Source organism: Pinus tabuliformis, chromosome 4_2 (assembly GCF_031772625.1).
Source record: "Pinus tabuliformis cultivar Carrire ecotype Pingquan chromosome 4_2, CPIR1, whole genome shotgun sequence".
Classification (NCBI taxonomy): Eukaryota; Viridiplantae; Streptophyta; class Pinopsida; order Pinales; family Pinaceae; genus Pinus; species Pinus tabuliformis.
In genome coordinates, this window is record NC_142304.1 from 994,781,113 (window position 1) to 994,805,532 (window position 24,420).

The window sequence follows — 24,420 nt, forward strand, 5'->3', positions numbered from 1 at the left end:
TATTTTTTAAGTGCTAGATTGTTATCACTGAGACTTTAATAAATATCACTGTAAAATCTATTGATAAAATTTATCAGTCACTGTGGCTACATCCAGCCCTCATCATCAATCTAGACGATTGTTAGGTCTTCCCCCACTCATTGTGGAGGATCTGTCAAGCCCTAGTGAACCAGATTCCCCATCTTCGGGCAATCAGTCTCTGAGATCTAACACAGAATCAATTTGGACATCCCACGATTCAAGCTTACCGGAAGATTTCTTTACTGAAGGTTTCATTCCTCCATACAATCCTCCGATCATGAATCCATTGGGACCACTCTTTATTCCCGTTGCATTTGTACCTCCTATGTCTTTTGTTGGACCTGCACCACCTGTCCCATCGACGACTAATGGGTCATGGGATTTTGTGGACACTTTTGGTCCACCACCACCTCCCCAGTCGACAGTCAGTGCCACACCTCTGATGGCAAACCCTATTATCCCATTTGTCCCTCGATCAAACACTATCATGACACCCATCATGAGTGGAACCCAGTACATACCAGGTTTCGCCCCTTTTGTGTTAGCCCCCAGACCTTCAACAAGTGCTACATATATTGCTCCTTATAACGCTCAATATAACACGGTTAGCAAGGATCTCATCAAGCCCCCCTATGGTTGGCAACCATTGTTTAGTTCTAACCCTCAGGTTTAGATGCTTGGGGGCACCATTCCCAATATGCATATATCGGTCGGGAACGTAATAGTTCCCCCTCCGTTTATAGGACTGTAGGGATAGTCATTGATTGACATGAACCCTCCTTATGTAAGTCAAGGACCGATAGTTAATTACATGGCAAGCGGGAACCCTCAATAAGGTCCCAATCAATCCATATGGGCATCTTACTCTCAACCTCAAATGAGTCAAGGGGGCATTCCTTATCCTGGGGGCACTTCCAACCCCTAGTCTAACAATCCCTATGGAAACCCACAATACACAACTGTACCCCAAGGAAATTACTATTCCACGCAACCTGTGTATAATATTGGGAACAACACGATGGGAGGACCGCAAGGATCCTCAAGTCATATGTCATCACCTTGGTCTGATTCGGGGGCATCAAACACCTTTCCTTTCTTGGCAACGCTTGATATCCTTGACTTGTACAAACTCACAAATGAACCCATCTATCACAACTTACTTTGGCCACCAATCCCGCATAAAATCCCAACAGACATCTCGAAGTTCGAAGGGAAACAAGGGGAGGATCTGGGTACACACATCACCACCTATCATTTATGGTGTGTTTCTAACTCCATGGTGGATGATAGTATCCAGCTACGGCTCTTTCCCCGCACCCTTACTGGAAATGCAGCTAAGTGGGACATCGAGTTACCATGCATGTCAACCAATACCTTTGGCGCTTTAGCGATGGAATTCTTAAAGCACTTCCATCTACCCATCCACTATGAAACTGGGACGAAAATCCGCACTTCATTACATCAAGACACCAGCACCCACATCTTTGATCATATCCATGAATGGAGACATAGGCGAAGGCTATTCAAAGCTCCCCTCTTAGACTATCTATTAGCATATTGGTTCTGCAAGTCTCTTCTCCTCCAAATCGCTAAAGATGTCACCTTAGGTGGTGTGGTCACAGAAGACCAATCCATTAGTCATGCCCAGCACTTAGATTTGATATATTCATAGTCTGGCACTTTATAAGACGTCATTCCTAATGCCCCTCGTAATTCTAATGCTCCTGCTACTCAGCAACTTGGAGTGCACACTAATGGTATTATCAGCGCTACCTTTGGGGCTACTGTAAAACAACTCAGTGGTCACATTGTTGAGTTGTCAGTTGACCCCTCTACCAAATCGACTGTTCTTCCTACCACCGCGATAAACTCTGTGTAGTATACACAAAAACCCGGTGGTAAGAACAAGAAGAATAAGAAAAAGGCCGCTCCTTCTGAAGAGCAGTTAACAAAGCAGTACAACCCAAAGCAGAAGGTTGTTGCACCTTCTGACGATGGAAAGGAAAAACCCACCCGATTCCCTTGCAAAATATGTGCGGAAGACCACATGACATATCATTATCCGTGTCTTTAGGAATGCACAGATTTCATCGCTAAAAAGGACATTGGCAGGACCCCCGTGGTCCTAAATAATCCTTTCCCTGCTCAGTAGCAGCAGCACCTTATTGCAAACCAACCCCAACCCCCACAAGGGGGCAACAGCGGTTCGCATCATCCTTCAGCTGGTGAAGGACCATCTACCATTTACACCTTTGAAATGGTAGATCTATAAACAAGAGCTAAATCTTATGGAGCTCCAGTCGTCAATGTTGAGGAAGCCTCCTCGAGTCAAAACCCACTACCACCTAATGATCTTCATATCAAAAGGTCAGTTGTTGATCTTGTGATTCGCCCCCCAAAAGGGGCACTTCGTCGCACAACACATAATACATTTGCACGTGTTTCCCAGAACTACAGTATTGTAGAATATTTGGCACAAGCACCGTCAGCTATGTCGGCACTCGAAGTATTACAAACCTGTCCAGCACAAAGGAAAGCTCTACTTTCGGCAATTGGTGGTATCGACCCTCAGGATTCCATGCTTGAAATTTTCAACATGGACAAATGTAAACCTCCCCTTTCACACCAGCTTGCATTTCAGGTGCAAATATCTTTGAAAGGGCGAGGAATACATAGAACTGTCATTGACGAAGGTGCTTCAACCTGCATCATGTCGGCTTCATGTTGGCTCGCTTTGGGTTCTCCAACCCTATCCCCATCGTCGAATTCCCTTAAAGCTTTCAATGACCACACTTTCATCCCAAAAGGTTACCTAGCCAGCTACGCCATCACTTTGAGTGGGAAAACGGTAATGGTGGACATCGAAGTCGTAGATAGAAAGCTCGACTATAATCTATTTTTGGGTCGCAGTTGGACTTACACCATGACTACCATTGTGTCTACTGTCTTTCGCATCATCCTATTTCCATTGGATGGAAATATAGTCACAGTGGACCAGTTGTCCTTTTTCACCCCTCATTATTCCCCGTTACCCAGCGGCTCTATACCCTTAGTGGGTGGTCTACCTGACTCTTACATCAATATCGGTATCGATCTATTGAAGGGCTCTTCCCTGATGGTTTGTTTCCCTCTTTCATTGCCCGTAGTTCCACAAACTGTCTCTATGGTTTCATCCATTCCTCACGAACCGATCGATCCTTGGATCCTCTCGGCCCCTTCAGAAATTGACACTTACGAAGAAAAATTGTCGCTGCCACCAGTTGAATTGGTCTACCAAGCCATTCAATCTGCATCTGAATCTCCAATCACTTTGGTCTCAGCCGATAGTACCACCTCCCCTCGCATAACTGCTCCTTCTTTCAATATCCTCAATCAAGTCTTACCTTTGGATGAAGCTATTAGAGAGATCATGAGTTTAGAAGAGCGACCTTGGGAGGAATCTCACCATCGTGTTTTGATATCTAATTCAGACATGATGCCTCTTCAAATCCTGTCATTTGACGCACCTGAAATTGTTTCCTCACCTTATATGACTATCCAAACTTTGGACTCGAAGGGAAACATGGGCAATATTTCAAAGACATTGCTCATCAATATTTCTGTCAAGACAGGGATCGTGGAAAACATCCAGGTTGGAGTTGATTGCACTCCTGAGGAAATTGCAAGCTTCACCTGCCTTTTTAACGAATTCCGCGATGTATTTGCTTGGTCTTATGAGGAAATGCCCAGCATAGATCCATCTATTAGCAAGCATGAGATCAAGATATATGACAATTCCAAGCGTGTCTACCAAAGGCTTCAACCAGTCCACCCCCACAAAATGGCAGCCATTAAGATTGAGGTGGAAAAATTGTTACGTATTGGTTTCGTCTACCCTGTTCCCTTAACATAATGAGTTTCCAATCTAGTTCCTGTTGATAAGAAACAAGGTACCATCCACGTATGTGTCAACTATCGGGACTTGAATGCCACGTGTCCGAAGGATAATTATCCAACACTGTTCATTGACCAAATCATCGATGACTGCGCTAGTTGTGAATCATTCTCATTCATGGATGGTTTCTCTGGTTACAACCAGATTGCCATAAAACTAGTAGACCAGCACAAAACCTCCTTCATTTTCCCTTGGGGAATCTTTTCCTATCAAAAAATCCCATTCGGTTTAAAGAATGTTGGAGCAACATTTCAAAGGGCCATGGACTACACATTTCATGATATCAAAAATATCATTCAAGCTTACTTGGATGACCTTCCAGCCCATTCCAAGAAGCAAGCACATCACCTAGATCATTTATGAGCTACTTTTCTTAGGTGTCAGTTCTATAACATACGTCTGAATCTGCATAAAAGTGTTTTCTTTGTTGAATTTAGATGCTTACTTGGTTTCATTGTCTCCAAGTACGAGATTAGGGTTGATCCCGATAAGGTAAAGGCAATTACTCAATTTCCCGAACCACAATCCATTTTGCAGCTCTAACTTTTGCAAGGGAAAGCAAACTTCTTACGACGGTTCATCATAAATTACATTGAGTTAATGAAGGGATTTATGTGCTTACTTAAGAAGCGAGTTCCGTACCTATGGGATGATCAAACTCAATGATCATTTGATGCCTTGAAAAAGGCACTTATGTCAGCCCCACTCCTTAGTGCTCCCAACTATGGACGCGAATTTCTTTTGTACTTGGTAGCCACGCCATCCTCTCTAGGAATGGTCTTGGTTCAAACTCACGATGACCTAAGTGAGCATGTGATATATTATCTGTCGAAAGGCCTGGCTGGGCACAAACTCAAATATTCACATGTGGAAAAGCTATCCTTGGTAGTTGTATTTGCTATCAACCGCTTCCGATATTACATATTGCTGTGACAGACTACTGTCATCGCCTTGGAGAATCCCATGAGACACATTTTGTCTCATCAAGTCATTGGAGGGAAATATTCCTAATGGATAGTGATCCTCCAATAATTTGATTTGGTTTTCAATGTTGCCAAGGCAAAAAATTCCTTAGTATTTGCCAAACTTTTGTCGGATCTTCCCATTATCGATCCTAACAAGACAGCTCGCGATCCTCTCCCAGAGGAAGTTGTCTATCCTTCTGACTCTACTGACCCTTGGTATGGTGACATTCTTGTCTACCTCCAAGAGCAATGTTTCCGCCTTGAACTATCGTCAGGTTACTGCCATCGCATCCACCACCAAGCACGACACTATTTAGTGCTTAACGATATTTTATATCACTATGGTGCTAATACAATTCTTTGACGTTACCTCACTCATGAAGTGGCGGAACACGTTTTAAATGACTGCCATGCTGGGGCATGTGGCGGTCATCTTTCTGGGATATCTACTACTCAGAAAATTTTTCGCGTAGGCTACTACCAGCCAACCTTGTTCAAATATTGTATCAAGGCTATCTAGCAGTGCCAGCCTTGTAAAGTGTTTACAAAGAAAATTCACGCTCCTCTAGCCCTACTGCACCTGGTTATTTGCATTGACCCCTTTTCCAAATGGGGGATAGACTTTGTCACTTGCAACCCCACTTCCTCTGCTAGACACAACTACATTATCGTAGTTGTGGACTATTTCACGAAATGGGCCGAAGCCCTTCCCACTTTCCGGCCAATGGAGAAACCACAACACTATTCCTGTTTAATCAGGTCATCTGTTGCTTCGGTGTCCCCCGCATGATCATTACAAACCATGGGTCTCATTTTTAGAATCACTTAATGTCTGACTGAACATCGTTGCTCGGTTTTCGTTAGGATCAACCATCCTCCTACTACCCCCAAGCTAATGGCCAAGTAGAGGTCGTCAATGGCATCCTAAAGACCATGATCCACAGGTTAGTAGGGAATTATAAAACCCACTAGCATCAAATTTTATATCATGCGCTGTGGCCATATCGAACTTCATTAAAAACTGCTACATGCTTCACACCTTTTCAACTAGCTTATGGCCTAGAAGATGTTTTACCAATTGACTGTCAGATTCCTTCCTCACAAATCGATGTTGAACTCTTGCCCGACACCACTGCCAAAGAAGAGTGCTTGCTATACCTAATCAACTAGATGAAACCCGTCGAGATGCTGAATTGGCACTCGAAGCCCATAAGCGTTGGGTCAAAACCCAGTACGACAAAAAGGTCAAGCCTCATTCTTACTGAGAGGGAGATCTTGTTTTACTCTACGATAAAAAACATGACCTCTTGGGGAAAGGAATGCTTCAACCCTTATGGCTCAGTCTATATGTCGTCACGAAAGCCCTCTCAAAAGGGGCATACAAACTTCAAGACTAGGAAGGAGTCCCACTCGCTGAGCCCCAAAATGGGCTCTATTTAAAAAAGTATTATGCCTAGTACTGCACTAGGCATGTGCTTTGTAATTTTATGTATTTATACATTTTGCTTCTTTTTGATGTGACTAGATTTTTTTGGTATTTCTTGAAGTATTTGTCTCATACATATTTCTCGTTATGCAGATATCTTCATTACCCTTAACATACATAGGATATGCAGATGGTTCCAGTCGTCACAGACAACATGTTGCATCAGCTGCTTGGGTCATTTACACACCTGAGTTGGAACTGTTTTGTTCTGGGGGAGTCTTTCTTGGTACTGCCACCAACAATATTGTTGAGTACATGTTCGTAATTTCACTTCTCACTGAAGCGTCATCAAGGGACATCTCCAATCTGGTGGTCAGGTTAGACTCTCAACTTGTTGTTATGAAATTGACAAATCATTATCACGTTCGTAATCCAATCTTGTTGCATCATTATTTAAGGGTACAACTCTTGGAACGTCAATTTGAGTTTATTACATATGAACACATTCCTAGAGAATTTAATACAGTTGTTGATTCATTGGCAAACTATGTGTTAGATTGGAATCTGTCTCATTCATTATAGATACATGTATGAAAGTAAATATTTACACAGTTAAAAATTTACAAAAACACTTTAAAAACATTTACATCATAAAATACCAAAATATTTGTATATATATATATATATATATAGATATTGAATCCAGTCTTTTACATCAAAAAATTTCCCAAAACTTGGGTGTTTTAAGTACAAAATGGCTACTAAGCCTAGCTATAAACACTTGCTGGCTATACCATGCATCTGCTAATAGAGCCTACTACTCATGAAAAGACAATACTGCTCTAGCTATCCTCTGAAGAGGAACTAGAAACCGCTCAGGCACACCAACTATGTGTCGCTGCATATGAGCAGGGATCTCCCTCATAATAACAGGGGGCACACCCATGCTCAAGTCCTCTAGGTTCCTCAGAACCTTGTGAAGACTCTCAGCATCACCCCTGCCTTCGGGTAGTTGGCCTCCTCGCCTTACTTGGTGAGACTCACCTGTAGGTCCCACCAGTGTGACATCCGTGTCAAGAAAAAAGCTTCATGTCAGTACTTGTTCACCCATAAAATCAACAAAAACATAACATAAACATTCAAAAGCTTAAAAATACTTTAAGTACTCTCAAATAAACCTTCTTACCTTGAGGCCCCCAGTTTGTACCAGGTGGAAAAATCAAGTCAAGATCACCTGTGAAGTCCATGCCCTCGTAGGCATAGTCGTCTATCATCACAATCTGACCACTGAGCCATTCGAAGAAATCCTCTTCAAAAAAATCCGGTTGGGTCCTCCTCTTATGCAAGGATCGAGTGATGCCCAATGCCTCCATCTAGGCTCCCTTAGATCGAGGGGACCTAAGCTCACTCATGGGTGCATAACTGGAACCCTCTCAAGTATGAAGGGGACAATAAGAGTGTCGTACCCAAAACTCTGTTGGGTCTAGGTCTTACATGCAGTCAACTATGCCTTCAATTAACGAAGCACCGCCTCGCACCAATTGAAGATTCCTGGCTGGACACAATTAACTGCAAGCAATAGTTGGGTCTTTGTGGCAACATGGAGACTTTTAGAACCCACCAAGTGCACAATCATCCATAAAATGGCCCTCATAGATCTAGATCTAATCCTCTGTATAGGAACTTTGTTGCTGACAAGTCCACTCTCAAGGACACAAAAAGCTTAGACCAGCTCTAAGGTGGATCAGGGATCAGGCCTACCACCAGTCAAGTTTGCCCGTGCTCCTCTGCATCACAAACTTTTCAAGAAATATATATCATCTCGACCAATAGCCACCTCATGGTCCCTGATCTGGAACACCTATTCATGTTCATCCCAGTGTTGAATAATCCATCTCGAAAGGTCCTCCTGACCTTTCATCAAGTCCAACTATGCATACTTCATCAAGCCACATCAGCACAATGCAAATATCCAAGCTGGATCATTTAGCATAAGTAATTTTTGTCGATCATGGGCCCGTTCTCTCCATAGACTAGTCATAATGGCTCAAAACCTGCACAAATCAACCCAAAAATCAGTGCAAATGGGAAAAAAAGGCTCAAAACATCACTACATGGGGTTTTTGGGTATGCGATCATTCACTAATGCCCCCCCTAGTGGCAAACAGGGAGGATTAAGACCCTCCCCCAGGTCGTAAAGGGCGTTTAACGCTCCCTACAAGCTTGGAAGGGGGCGTTACACACAATAAATGATCTAAGGCTCCCAAGATCTATAAACATCCACCCCAAAAGTAGCTAAAAAAGGTTGAATAATGCAAGATCAGGGTTTTGGCATCTACCAGGGACTGACAGCACATCGAATGGTCACCGGAATCGCCCACAGTTGTCCATGGAAAATATGCTCCTCTTTAGCTCCAAAACACTCTCACAGCTCTCAAATGATGCAAATGGTGAAAGTGGAGGCTCAAAACCTCCCTTATAGTCACTTTGGAGACATGGCTTAGCTTAATTTAAGTCATTAAAGTAGAAGTAGTCCATTTCCTATGATATTTATCATGCGCCATCACCCCATATTGGTAGAAATTGCTCATGTTTTGATGAAAGAACTTTCAGGATTGAACGACATAAATGACAATGTTCGATTCTAAATGATCGCTTTCATTTATGGCATGTTTTCTCACTCTTTAACTAAAAAATGCCCGAGTTTTTCATCTTCATGCTCGTTAAACACTTACGACGATGGCCTGAGCAACTCTTTTTCTCTCTTTTTCTAGCTCACTAAACTAAAAAATATGGACTAAGCATTCTTTTTTGGGACTCTTTTCTCGCTCATCAAATTGAAAAAACCTGAAGTTCCTTCTTCAGGCTTGTTAAAAACTTATGAAGAAGTGCCAAGAATTATTTTTAGGAAGCTTTCTCGCTCGTTAAATTGAAAGAACCCTGAGTTTTCTTCATCAGGCTCATTAAAAACCTTCGATGAAGATATGAGCGCTTTGTTTTGGGACTATTTTTTGCTCTGAAATCAAAAAATTCTCCAGTTTTTCCCTTCTTCGGGTTCATTAAATCTACGAAGAAGGAATGAGCAGTTATTTTCCCTCTTTTTCCTCGCTCATTAAACTGAAAAATATACCTCGAGTTTTCTTCATTTGACTCATTAAAATTCGATGAAGGTATATTAAGTTTGTTGTCGCGTTAAAATTTCACGATGAATATCGAGTTTACTCCATCTCCTTGTACTCGTAACAAAATGAGGCAAACATCTATTGAGCATAGGTTTCTCGTTATCCGGACTAAGTAGATTAACTCACGGAAAAAGAACCTTTTCGGGTATACTATTATACCTATTTCACACCTGGTTAACAACTATGACAAAGGGACCATCGTGGAGTCGTTCTTTACGATCTTTTCGAACTCTTGAAATATGAAAAGACCACCAAGTTGTCCCATCTGGACTCATTAAATTAAACATATGATGAATGGAATCACTCTTTATGATATTTTCATTCTTGAAACATGAAAAGACCAATGAGTTTGCCTGTCTGGACTCATTAAACTAATCAGATAGGGCATGGAGTCGCTCTTTTTACAATCTTTTTTAGACTCTTAAAACATGAAAATATCGATGAGTTTACCCATCTGGACTCACTAAACTAATCAGATGGGGAAAGTGGACAGTAAAATTGCTTCGTGTTTAGTATTGTGAAAAAGGTTTTTTCGGTAGCAATCGCTCCCTTGAACATGGCACTCCCTCAGATAAACCTTCCTTGTGATGACCTCTCAATATGAACCTTACCATCCTATGAGTTTAGCCTATATACCCTAATGTTCTTGCATCTCTGTATCCTAACACTCTTTGGTGTTCATGAGTCTAGTGCTGCATGGTTAAAACTGTTGTCGTGCCTTCTATTGTTCAAGGGAAAACCTTTATCTTCTGTTTCCTCCATCAAAACATCAAGCATATACTATCATCATGCCCTATGTCACTTTGACCCAATGCTCAAAATATTCCTCAAAAAACAATCATTCTTGTCACATTTCATGTCAACTAATGTAGGACACCTTATTGTCCACCTTTTGACAGGTCTCTTCCTATCGACTTCAACACTCTATCTAGGAAGAAGACCCAGAAACACTTCAGTGCCTTGGTACTTGTAGACATCAGTGGCAGGTCACCTTGTGTTTGGTCAGGGGTTTTCATTATTGGATCCTGGTTAAACGATTCTACGATTGTTTGATGACAAAAACATTATTCACACTCGCTATATTGTACTGTGCATCTTGGAGACCATCACCATTATCGGTGGCCATCCTCGCGTCTGTTAACGGTCTCCATTATTGACTGGTAATTAGACGATTTCATGCATGTTCGACCTCAACGCCTATATTCACATGTATCGATCTATGTTGTTATAGTGAAGTGGAAATCAATACCTTGGGTAGAGGCTTACATCACTCAGCCTTGTTTCTTCTCCCAAGTTGCATTTTGGAGACAACTCATCAAAATGATCCTATTATGACACAGGTTCCGCATTGTGCTTATTAGCGGCCAGCATCGTCATATCTCTTTATTGAGAAAATCACTCTGACATAGCTAGTCAACGTCGGAATGCCTGACTCAAGACATGATTTTATTTGTTTTTTATATATATATGTGTGTGTGTCTTATTAGGTTCCTCATACCACCCAAAGCTCTGATCCTCTCCCTCTTTTTTCCAAAGAAAAGGACAATTAAATATAAAGTATTTCGGCCATCGTCACAACCTTTGATCTCACACTTTATGGGGCATCTATTATACTAGGAAATGACCTCCTCACCAGCGCAAAGGAGAAATACATGATGACTGAAGGACTAACCAAGTTCACAGGCCCAATTGTCAAGCTAATGTTGTCTAGGCACTAACAACCTTCTTTATAAAGCTTCCTAGCAAGGCTAATGGTGAGTTAGTTCCTAGGGTAACTATGTCTGTTACCTCAGGAAGAGCATTAGTGAACCTTAATGAGTTTCTATGGGTCAAGGAAACAAGTTGACCGATAAATATCCTAATATTCTCTCCTATGTCAGCTCACAAAAGCAAGGAAACATCAAAACTTGACCTATTTGGAGGAATTACTAATTCTAAATGGAATCTACAAATGGGAAAGAGCACAAAGGCATGGAAACATCACTGCTTTTGCCTAATGGAACTCATGAAGGACTTGGCAACCCTATCCTCACATGCTATATATGAAAGGCTAGGTCCATTGTGAAAGAGGTCGAACCATTTGAAAGGATTGCCTATTTGACTGTCTAGTAGAGTCTCAGACTAAGGCATCATAAGAGGTTAAGAAGGGAGAGAGAGAGAGGAGATGGAGGGGTAAGGGAAGGCTGATGCAACCGATGGTTGTAATCACTCTTTTCTACGTCAATATAGAACTATAACTGTGTTGTCCACTCTGTGATGTTGGCGGTATAACTTGTTTACATGTTTATGTAATGTCATTATTATGAGTGGCTTAGATACATGCAACTAGATATCTTTATATGTTCATGCATTTTTTATCAAGGTTTTATGCTGTGATATTATGCTTATCTTATCTATGTGCATGTTTTGATCTAGAGCTATCTCAAGGGTCTTCCTCCTAGCTACATTGCACTCTCTAGCAACACCACACTAAGACTTGAGGTAATAAGTCCTTCTTGATTTGATATTCATTTGTTAAGCATAGATATGCATGCATCTTTGTGACAACTACAACTAATCTCACAGTCTTCCAAGGCTCCCGGGAAGATCCTTGATGGTTTCTACATCACCAAACACGTGTGCATTAATCCCTATAGCAGAGGAGGGCGGGGGTATGCAATTGCAGTTCCTCTTCTAGAAATTTGACCTCGGATGGAAATTTTGCTGCAAACTAATGAAGATTTCTACATCATACGTTTCAACAACATCCCCATAATACCACTCTCCCTCTTAGCCCGGGTTTGATCGGGGGACCTGCCCCTAATATACAAGGCCAAAAACCTTGGCCCTATTCTATCCCTTTCAAGCTTATATTGTGGATATTTGAACTATGTTCATCTGAGACATCCTCCAATGCGCTCGTTCTTGTGCTAAATGGTGGAATCTTACCCCTTTCTAAGATGAATATTAGAATGGGAATCCTCACTATGACAGGGGCATAACGCCTACATTCATTCTCGCGGAGAATTCAAGTGACTACAAAGGAAGCTAGCTCATACACAATGCATATGTAAGCACAATTTAAAATTCATTATATTTTCTAGAACAAAACATATTTACACAACGTCTTACATCATCTTCCACTTTGAGCTATAGACTCTTGTGTTCTTCCTCATGCTCCTTGAGCTCTAATCCCCCCTAAGACAAATCGACTCTAATTGTACCTACATGTATAGTTCTATTGGCTCAAAAATATCCTAACATGAAAATGAAAGTTTTGAAATATGTCCCAACAACCTAACACCTCAACCTGACACATGTAAAATTTACAAAGACCTAGTTGGGCATAACACCAACTCAAAAAAAACAAACAAATTACCCAATTGTCCCAAATTCCTCTAGAATCATGACATAGGTAATAACATCAAGACCCACTATTTCTAATTTATACAAATTACATAAGAGGGAAATTTATTTCCCTTTGGAAATTTATGACCCCTTTAGGGTCTTGGAAAAAATGGTTTCCAAGGGGTTGATGCTCCTGCATTAGACTCTCCAAGTTCAAAATTTTCATGACCTTCTGGCCATGATCCTTTTATTATTGAATCCTATAGGGTCCCAAAAAATTATGTTGTTGATGTCCAAATGGTTGACGCAATTGTTTTGTTGCTACCTTCACTTTTTCTAAGATCCCATGTTCTGCGTTGCTCCTGCCTTCTTGTTCTGTTGATGTAATTTATTTAATCCAACCACATTTTCCTAATGGTTGTCTCCTCTTATTCACTGTTGTACCATTCCTTAGTACCCGCTTCATTATCCTCCTCATTTTATTAATTTTTGTGTTGATCTCATTATCCTGCTGGTCTAAACCGCTGGCACTAATTTTTTGCAGCAGTACCTCCAAAAACTTCATGGCTTCAACTACCATCTTATCACATAGTTCCCATTTTTCCTCATCATAAATCTTTGAGATGTTCACAAAACTCGATGGTTTTCCCCATGGTTGTTCTAGACTCCCATATTTTGCACAAGAGATGAATTCATTACAACAATATTTTTTTCATTGATTGTTTATTCTCCTCCATTGGTGTTCATAACACAATGCGCAATTTCTTTGTGCACATGTTGGTGGTTATTTCCCCAAATATATTTTTGCCCCATTTTCCTTGGCTAAAAATGAAATCAAATTCCATTTTTCATGAGACAAATTCGTCTCATACTACTACTCTCTTCCTTCTTTTAACAACATTTGTTTTGTTTTCCTTCTTCCGCAATCCCAACAATCATTTCATTATGTAATTCATCAAAACATTCAGATACCTTAAGCATCTTGGCCTCTCCATACTTCTTGATCGCATTCTTTATACAATCTTCTTCAATCTTAGGATTTCCCAACTAGGCTTCATCTTGTAATTCCTTTTCCTATCATGACAACATAATATGTGTGTGTTGTCCTCTTTCCTTTATGAGGTTTCCCTCATCTTTTCCCTCTTGAATTTCTTCTTCCTTCATGTTGCCTTTGGATGAGTTTTTTGGTTCTTGTTGACTGCAAATTTGTATAGTCTCCTACTTTATCTCAATTTCGGGATTGAATAGTTTCCCATAGATTCCCCCCTCATCGTTTTGACTTTCCAAAAGAGACCTAATTCCTGTCAGGGATATTTCTACATTGTGTATGCTAAGTCTCTTTGTTTTCACAATTGATCCTCTAGACACAACATTGGAAGATTGTATAGTCATCTCCACATGTATAAGTTTTGGACTACACATCATACATGGATTCTTCCTCAACTGCCACTTATAATTATAACTTTCATTTTTAAAATTTGTGTTTTTGCCTTAACATTATATGTCCTTCAATGCAATTTCCTCATGCAACAAAAATGTGCATGGCTTTCTAGTACCTTTAGGCTGGTTATCATATGAATTCTTTGTTTGTTGTTGAGGCTTCCTCAACACAAAATTCAACATTTCTTCCTAAAATGAGATACCATTCTTATGAGACAATTTTCTCTCATCCTCATTCTTCTCTTCTTCTGCTAACAACTCTCATTGTTCTTTTCTTGCACACTTATCCATAATCTCAATAGTCCTTCCATCAAAATAGCTAGGTGGTTTAGGCATCTTGGCCTCTTCTATTAGATGATCCAAAATACATAATTCATAGTTCAAAAAGTTAGGATAGAATATCTATTTATTTAGAATATTTATTTATATATTGGAGACACTTAGAAATAGAATATTGTTGTAAAATATATGACATCTACAATAATGTCGTATCTTAGGCTCCAATTTAGGAGTAGAGTTAGTAGATTGGTTAGAATTGAATTTATTGTAAATGGACACTTGTTAATTTAATAAGTAGTCTATAACTAGAATAGGTTAGTAAATTAAGCTTATATATAGCTTATTCTCCTGATTGCAAGAGTGTTGGAGTCTGTGTGTAAATTCTTGCAAAATTATTATGTAATTTATTTTCTTGATTAATAAAATTGTGTGTCTGAGGACACTTTTGCCATTATTGTGGTATCAGAGCTTCAATAATGTAGCTAATTTGAGGAGGAGATTCTAGCGCTACAAGTTCTCAGAAAACTCCATTGAATTGATCAACACATGATTGGTATGCAAATTGTCCATTTTTTTTAAAGAAAAGAAAAGAAATTTTATTATTTTATTGATTTTAGATTTTTAAATCTGAAAATCAATTTTTTTATTATTATTATCAAAATTTTCTCCTGTGTCTTGAATTTCTGTTATCTGCTCCACTTCAACACACTGTTTGGCCATGATAAGCACATCCTCCACAGTCAGATCTAGCCCACTTTCAACCGTTGTATCCCCTGATTGCCTTAGGCAATCCTCATTCTCAAACTATTGTCTTTTCTTTTTCTAGCTCTCGGCCTAGCGATTATGGTTCTTGAAACAGACCCAATTTTTTTTCTTCCCAGTTCCATCCATGGATCTCACAACAACCAGAGTCCATCCGTCCTTAGAAAATGAGAATCTCACCTGGTCCTCTGAGACAACAACATATTCTCTTTTGTCAAGCCCTCTGCTGGAATAAGGGTTCAACTTATTCACATGTTTTTGTCAGAACCTTCGCCTCAATAGAAGGCAAAGAGAGGCCGAAGCAATCAAAAACCTTTTGAAAAATGAACAACAACCCAACCTATCTTTAGCAAAGACAATCACTATTTCAGACCTGTGTTGGACTGAAATTACATTTCCTCGAGATTGCGGATGTGGGTACCTTAAGAAACCGGTGGATGTGATGGGTGAGTGGTGTTATAGGTTTATTGTTATGCTTGTTTGTGTATATGCATGTGGATTTTGAAGGAGCAACCAAGAAGTCCAGAGTGGTGTGAACTGGATTCGATCTGGTGGCAAGAAGGCCCAATGTTTCTTTTTTAGAGTAAGGAGATTTCATTGTCTGTGATAATATTGAAGAAATAAGTATTGTGTTGCAAGAGAATTGAAGATGGTGTCTGGGACTAAAACAATGGAATATGTGCTTTAGGTGGACGTAAGAAGGTTGTGGAACACCACAGTGAAATACAACCACAATTAGGGACTAGAATTGTTCTTCTGTTCTTCAGGTGGACGCAAGGAGGTTGTGGAATGCCACAGTGAAAGACAGCGTGAGAGAGTCAGCAAGCAGCGTGAAGGCCAGCGTGAAAACCAACGTGAGCCAGTTAGCAACCAACATGAGTCAGCGTGAAAACCAACATGAGCTAGTCAGCAACCTGTGTGGAGGACAACCTTAGCCAGCATAAGGATAAATTCGAGCTTCTTAAAGTGCCTTTTTTTCAATTTTAAAGTTGATCAAAGAGTGAAGAGGAGTCTGCTCGAGAGATAAGGAATATTTTTTAATTTTGTAAATTTTTATTGGAGAGAAGGAATATTTTTATTTTGGAGAGATATGGTGAGTTTTTGAATTTTAGGAATTTATTTTTTGTAAATTTGTGGAGTAATAAGGTGTACTTCTAAATTATAATTATTTTTTTGGAGTTATAAGGTGTGAGGGGTTATTTCTAAATGTTTGGGGCGGTAACTTTTGTAATTTTTGGAGTAATAATAAGATTTTATCTGTAATTTTTTATTTGGAGAGATAAGTGTGACATTGTAACTGCAAGTAATTTTTTAATTTGGGGTAGGGAGGGGTTAGAGTACATTTTTCGTAAAACTTTGCAATGGATTCAAAATCAGTCAAATTTTGAAAGATTTCATTGTAAAATTCTTAAGAGAAATTGACTAGAGCCAAGTGCAAAGCTCAGTCATTTTTCTCCTTCAACGATTATACGAGGGTCAAGGACAAGCCCCGATAGATTGTTTTTGCATGGTGTGTTTCGTGTGACGTGTTTCTCATCTTTTTCGTGTGCTTGATTATTTTTGGTGCAAAGCTTCAAAACTGCAATGTAGAAGTTAATTAATTTGTTCTCTGATTCTAATAAGATTAAAGGGGTAACATCATTCAAGACATGGAAATGTCTCATTGAAATCACTCTATTATATAATGAATTGTGGAAAGACATATGTGATGGAGACATTAAGCCTAATAAACCCACAAATGTAACATCACTTGTAAAATGGGCAGTTAAAAATGTTAAGGCACTAGCTCATATAAAGTCTTCATTTAATGATGAGATGTATATTCATATTGAAAACGCCTCATATGCATGGTATGCTTTGCATACTTTCAAAGATCTATTTGATACACAACTTGAATAAAAAAGGGTTGATCTACAACTTATGTTGCTTCAACAAAAACTAGCTGAAGGAGGAGATGTCCTTAAGTATATCTCCAAGCTTAAAAATATTAAGCAAGAAATAGTAAAAGCTAGATTTCCAATAGTAGATGACAGTGTCATGACCACAATTCTAATTGCTGGATTTCCTTCTTCTTACACACATTTTTTGGAAACTCTACAAGTGACAGGAAAGTTAGATAAACTAAAGTTTGATGAGCTAAGTGAGATATTGGCTCAATACGGCAAAAATTTTGGGAAGAAGAAAGAAGGGGAATATGTCTTCTTCACAAAGGCCAGCATAAGTAAATCATCAACTGACAATTCTAGAGACAGAGGAAGAGGACATTTCAATCAACATCCAACAACACATAGTGGGCAAGGTCGTGGAAGAAGCCAAAGTAGAGGAAACTTTCAAGGAAGAGGAAACAGTAAAGGTAGAGGAAACTTTCAAAATAGAGGAAACTTTCAAGGCAGAGGAAACAATCAAGGAAGAGGTCAAAGTCAAGGAAGAGGGAAAACTCAAAGCAGAGGTCAAAGCAGAGGCAGAGGACAGTATCAAGGGAGAGGCATAGACTTGAATCAAAGTGTGTGTAGAAGATGTAACAAAGTGGGCGATTTTGCAGAAGATTATAGAACTTCCATTGATAAAATTCCAAAGTTCCATCAAAACACAACTGAATTTGCCACTGATCAAGATAATGATGGTTCAAAATATGTCTTCACATCAAGTGAAAGATCAGAATTGGCAGCATTAGTTTCCACTTTTTTTCAAAGTGATTATGAAGATGCATGGATTTTAGATACAGGAGCAACTCAACACATGACTTTTCAACAAGACTTCTTTTGGAACTTCCAACCATGCCACCTTAGTTCAATCTTTATTGTTGATGATACAAAACATACTCCTTATGGAAAAGGTGTCATTAAATTTTATCTTCCTGACATTGGAGAAATATTGATTTCAAATGTATGGTATGTACCCACCTTTAAAAATAATTTGTTGTCTTTAGTATCGATCCGACAAGCTAGACATCAGGTGGTTTTGGAGGATGGCCTAGTTAAAATTAATTCAATAAAAAGGAACATGAAAACAGTGATGACAGGATATGAAGATAGAAAACTGTTAAGGATGAAAGGAATAGTTATTCCAAGGAATTCTGACTTTGCAGGGGCAACAAGCACAAACATTTCACCTATAATATTATGGAATGTGAGATATGGACATCTAAACTTTGACAGTCTCTCTCAACTGCAAAAACAAGGAATGCTTAAGGGACTCCCTACCTTCAAGAAAGAAAATGCAAGATGTGAGGATTGAATTTATGGAAAACAAAGTGGAGAGACTTTCCCGACAAGTTCATGGAAAGCAAACAGATGTTTGCAATTACTACACATTGGCATTTGTGGACCCTTGCAAGCTTCTCCAGGAGGTTGCAAATATTTCTTACTCTTTATTGATGATTTCAGCAGAATGACATGGGTTTACTTGTTAAAGCATAAGTCAGAGGCATTTGAAAAGTTTAAAACTTTTCATCAACTTGTTGAAAATGAAGTCAAAGAAAAGATTGGCACTCTTAGAACTGACAATGGAGGATAATTCACTTCAAATGAATTCCAAAGTTATTATAGAGACAATGGGATCAAATGACATCTTACAAATGTCTACACCCCACAATAAAATGGAGTAGTAGAAAGAATGAATCGCACTTTGTTGGGAATGGCAATATTTATGTTAACTTTTAAAAAGTTAAGTCCTATGGATTGGGAAGATGCAATCCATACAACTGTTTACTTAAGGAACGGGTATCCCACTACTTCTTTAGATGAAATCACACCTTATGAAGTATGGTTTGGTTTCACACCTAAAGCTAAACACCTTAGAGTTTTTGGTTCTGTGTGTTATGCCTTAGTTCCAAAATAAAATTGAACTAACCTTGACTCACGAAGTTTGAAATGCACAATGATTGGATATTCATATGAAAATAAAGGGTACAAGCTTTTGTCAAATGGGAAATTTGTTGTCAGCAGAGATGTAATCTTTTATGAAACTGAGAGTAAGAGTGTTGAATAAATAGAACATCTTCTTCAAAAATTGGAAACAAAAGGAGATAAAAGGAAAGGAAACATTCAAATTCAACCAAGTTCACAAAATTGGTATGAACTTGATTTTCCTTCCTCTAAAGATGATTCATCCAGTCCATCTACTTCACTAACACAGTCTGGGTCTTCTAGCAGTTCATCAAAATCTCCTAGTAGCAGTAGTTCTTCTGATAGTGATTCTCCGCCCCCAGAATGTGTAGTTGATCAACGTACCTCTATTTACATTAATCCTCTTTATAATGATGGTGACTTTTCAGAATCTCAAACAAGTGAACATCAATTGCCAAAATGGGTTGTTCAACTTTTGAAAGATGTAAGGCCCGATGAGAAAAATAAAACAGGAACAAGGGGGTCAACCAGGAATGAAGGAAATTTTGCCTTGATCATGAATGATTTTACTGAACCCTCCATGTACAAAGAGGTAGTAAAATATAAAGAATGGAAACAAGCTATGGTTGAATAATATAAGGCAGTTCAAGACAACAATGCTTGGAAAAGAATTTCTTGTCCTCAAAGTGTTAAACCCATCAGATGCAAATGGGTGTATAGAATTAAGTACAACAAAAATGGAGAAATCGACAAGAACAAAGCTAGACTTGTGGCTAAAGGTTTTGCGCAATAGGAAGGCATTGATTATGCGGAAACTTTTTCTCCTATAGAAAAATGGAACACCATCCACTTAACCCTTGCATTAGCAGCACAAAAATGATGAAAAGTTCATCAGATGGATGTAAAGAGTGCTTTCCTCAATAGAGATTTATATGAAGATGTATATATGACACAACCGCTAGGTTTTGAAATTGAAGTGCAAGAACATAAATTTTGAAAACTGATCAAGGCATTATATGGGTTAAAACAAGCTCCACAAGCTTGATATGCCAAAATGGATGAATACCTTCGAAAAGTTGGCTTTCAACGAAGTGAATATGATGATACTTTGTATGTACATCAACAAGATAAAAATTTTGTGATTCTTGTTATGTATGTAGATGATTTGATTATTACTAGAAACAATGATGATCATATTGTACAGGTGAAAAATGAGTTACATGCAAGATTTAATATGACAAATTTGGGACTACTTCACTACTATCTTGGGGTTGAAGTATTCCAATGTCCACATCATATTTTCATTTCTCAGAGTAAGTCTGCAGCAGAAGTTCTTCAACAATTTGGAATGTAGGATTGCAAGCCCATTTTTACCCCCATGGAAGAAAACTTGAAACTTTCAAAATTTGAAGTGGGGGAAAAGGTGGACAACACTACTTATAGGCAGTTGATTGGCAGCATTATTTATCTGAAAACCACTCAACCAAATATATCTTATGCGGTTAGTATTCTTTCATGCTTTATGTAGGAACCACGAGATAACCACTAGAATGCAGCTAAAAGGGTTCTAATATATATCTAAGGAACAAAATATTTTGGTCTTCTTTACAAAAAGACTAAAAAATTTGTACTTGGCGGATTTTAATATTCTGACTTTGCTAGCAGTATTGATGATCGAGCATCGACCCCCAATTATTTAATGAACATGGGTCAGTTGCAGTATCTTGGAGTTGCAAGAAATAAGCTACAATGGCCACTTCTTCAGCCGAAGCAGAATACATATTAGCATGGAAAGCAGCATGTGAAATTGTTTGGTTGCGCAAAGTTTTGCAGGATTTGGGCATTCCTCAAGAAGAAACTACATCATTATTCATCAACAACGAGTCAGCCATAAAGCTTGCCAAGAATCCAATTTTTCATTCCAAAACAAAACATGTGGACACCAAGTATCATCACATCAAATCGCTCATTTCTAAGGACGTCATCAAGTCATTTTATTGTCCTTCAGAAGATCAGGTCTCCGATATTTTCACAAAACCACTTGGCAGGATCAAATTTACTAAGTTCAGAGATGAACTTGGTATCTGTTGTAATGTATCTTTGGATCATATGGGGGAATGTTAAATGATCCAAAATACATAATTCATAGTTCACAAAGTTAGGATAGAATATTTATTTATTTAGAATATTTAATTAGATATTGGAAACACTTAGAAATAAAATATTGTTGTAAAAGATATGACATCAAGGATCATGTCGTATCTTAGGCTCCAATTTATGAGTAGAGTTAGTAGATTGGTTAGAATTTCATTTATTGTAAATGGACACTTATTAATTTAATAAGTAGTCCATAACTAGAATAGGTTCGAAAATTAAGCTTATATATAGCTCATTCTCCTGATTGAAAGAGTGTTGGAGTGTGTGTGTAAACTCTTGCAAAATTATTATGTAATTTCTTTTCTTGATTAATAAAATTATGTGTCTAAGGACACTTCTGCCATTATCTTCATTCTTCTTGCCTTCACTCATCATCCAAGCTCCTTCAAACCATGGAATATCCAAACATTCCTTCATAAATTTTAACAACATTGTATTGGAATGTTGTTCCTTTCCTTTTATGAGTTTGTCCATCGCATCCTCACTCACTTTTATAACAAATTTTGAGAGTTTTTCTTTGCCTTCAACATGGTTGCTATTTCTTTCTATCATGGTTGTCATTTTCAATTGTCTACAGGGATCTCTATGATTTCTCTCAAGGAAACAACTTGTTTCTCCTTGTTTCAAATTTTGAGTAACAACTCGTATGCCCTCTTCTTCCTTTGAGACAATCTCTAAGAATTGTCTCTCTTCTACTATTATTTTTCCCTTGGTCTCCTTAGATAATTTATACCTTATCCTATGTCTTTTGAGTTGTTTGTCTCTCCCCATGTTTCCCTTCATTCTTTCTTAGGTTCCCTTGCCCGAAATTGTTCTCAGGCGTCCCTATCACTAACTCTCTGCTATTCTTATGTCACCAACTATCTTTGGTCTTCTCTTTCATGTGCAATATTCTTGGTATCTTCTCCTTGGCTTGTTCTCTCCTCCACGAGCAGTCTATTCAAATATATTAGCTGTTTTCATTTTCTCTATAGTCACCTCTTTTATCCCTTAATTACCAAAGAGAATTGTTGCATTTTGATACCACTTGATGCAACTGGTGTAGACATCTTATTTTGATTCTATACTAGTTTGTGCCTATGGTTTATAACTATTTTCTAAGCCCTACAGTGGCATTAAAATCCAACCTCTGTGTACACACAATCACCACTCGAGGTGATGCTTTTGATCCTAAACCCCCTTTAGCTCATCGTCTTGCTCCTTCCATGAGACCTGACCTCTTTTTCCTTTGGCATTGTTATACCTCACTCATTTGTGTTGGGTCTCAACCAACAAATACGATCACCTAGTCGAATCTCAACGATCATGGTTAATTGAGGTTACTCAGTGCACTATTGGTTTGGGTCTCATTTCAATGGCCTAGATCAAATTATATAGATCAATGACAACAATGGATTATGGAGGGCCTCCCATTCTGACGACAACAGAGAGGGTGAGTCTACACCCTTGGTTTCGCTCATGGTTCACTAAATAAATCCAATGACTATGGTTTGATGGAAGAGATCAATCGCTTGCAAGGGGATACCCCATGATGTCAACAGGGGGGGTCTGCAATCACAATTCCCCTTCTCCTTAGAACTTTTACCTCAGATGGAAATTTCAGCACAAACTGATGGGGATTTCTATGTCAATATTTTTAATCGTCTCCCCATTATACCACTCTCTCTCTTATTCTAGGTTTGATAACATGACCTCTTCCTAATATACAAGGCTAAAAACCTTTTCCCTCTTCTCTCCCATTTGAGCCTACATTGTAGAGCTTTTAACTATTCCCTTCCAATACCTCCTCTAATGTGCTCATTCGCATGCTAAATGGTGGAATATTCACCTTTCCAAGATGAATATTAGAATGGGACTCCTCACTATGACAGGAACATAACCTCTACACTCATTCTTACAAAGCATTCAGATGACTATAAAGGAATCCAAGTCATACACAATACATCTGTAAACACATTTTAAAATTCATTCTATTTCCCAAAACAAAACATATTTACGTTGGGTTCTACATCCTCTTCCATTGTGAGCTACAAGATCTTGTTCTCTTCCTCAAGATCCTTGAGATATACTCCCCCCTAAGTTGAATAAAATATAACTACACATGCATGTATAGTTCTATTGGGTAGAAAATATCCTAACAAAATAAATATAGTTTTGACATCTATCCCCAAAAAATAACACCTCAACTTGACACATATTAAATTTAAAAGGCCCACTTGGCCATAAAACCAACTCAACAAAAACAAACTAACAACCCACTGTCCCAGATTCTATTGGAAATAATACTGAGAGGGGGGGTGAATCAGTATTAGCAATTTAACAAATTTTCATTTCCATAAACAAATTGATATACGCTACTTATGTTAATTAAACCTGCGTATATACGCAACTGTGTTTAGAGAAACCCGCATATATCTTGTAGACTTCTAATTTAGCTAGTTGATCTTAATCTGTGTATCAGAACCATAAACACAGTAATCAAGTGCAGTAAACAGTATAGGCAATCACACACATGAACACAAGATATAAGGTGGAAACCCAATGTCGGTGAAAACCACCTGCTGCAATTCATCTCTATCTTCTTTTAATAAGAAAATTATTTTTACAATATTTCTGTACGGGTGAAGTCTTATACCAGTATGTAGGCTTCTACCTGTAGAAGGCTACAAACTTCTCTCATTCTCCAGCTTCTCCTGGAAGGGAGCTACAACCCCCTTAGCTCTTGTACTAGTTGATGTACTAGTACGTAAGTGCTGACCTACAGAAGGCTACAACCTTCTCTTTTCTTCCAGGGACCACATTTCATAAATTTTCAGATTGGATCCATCAATAACATCAATCAAACATCAAATATATCTAAATCAACCATTCTCCTTTGCACCAACCAAAAACTGAATCAAACAATCACTTCTCTGAAGCTGTAACCAGAATACAATAATAGTAACTAGAAACCAATTCTGAACCCAGAATACTGCAACAATAAATAGAAGTAGCTAAAACATATTTTATGTGACACACACTACTTTAATATGTAGAACCTGTGTGCATACGCTGATATATTAAGGAAAACCTGCATACA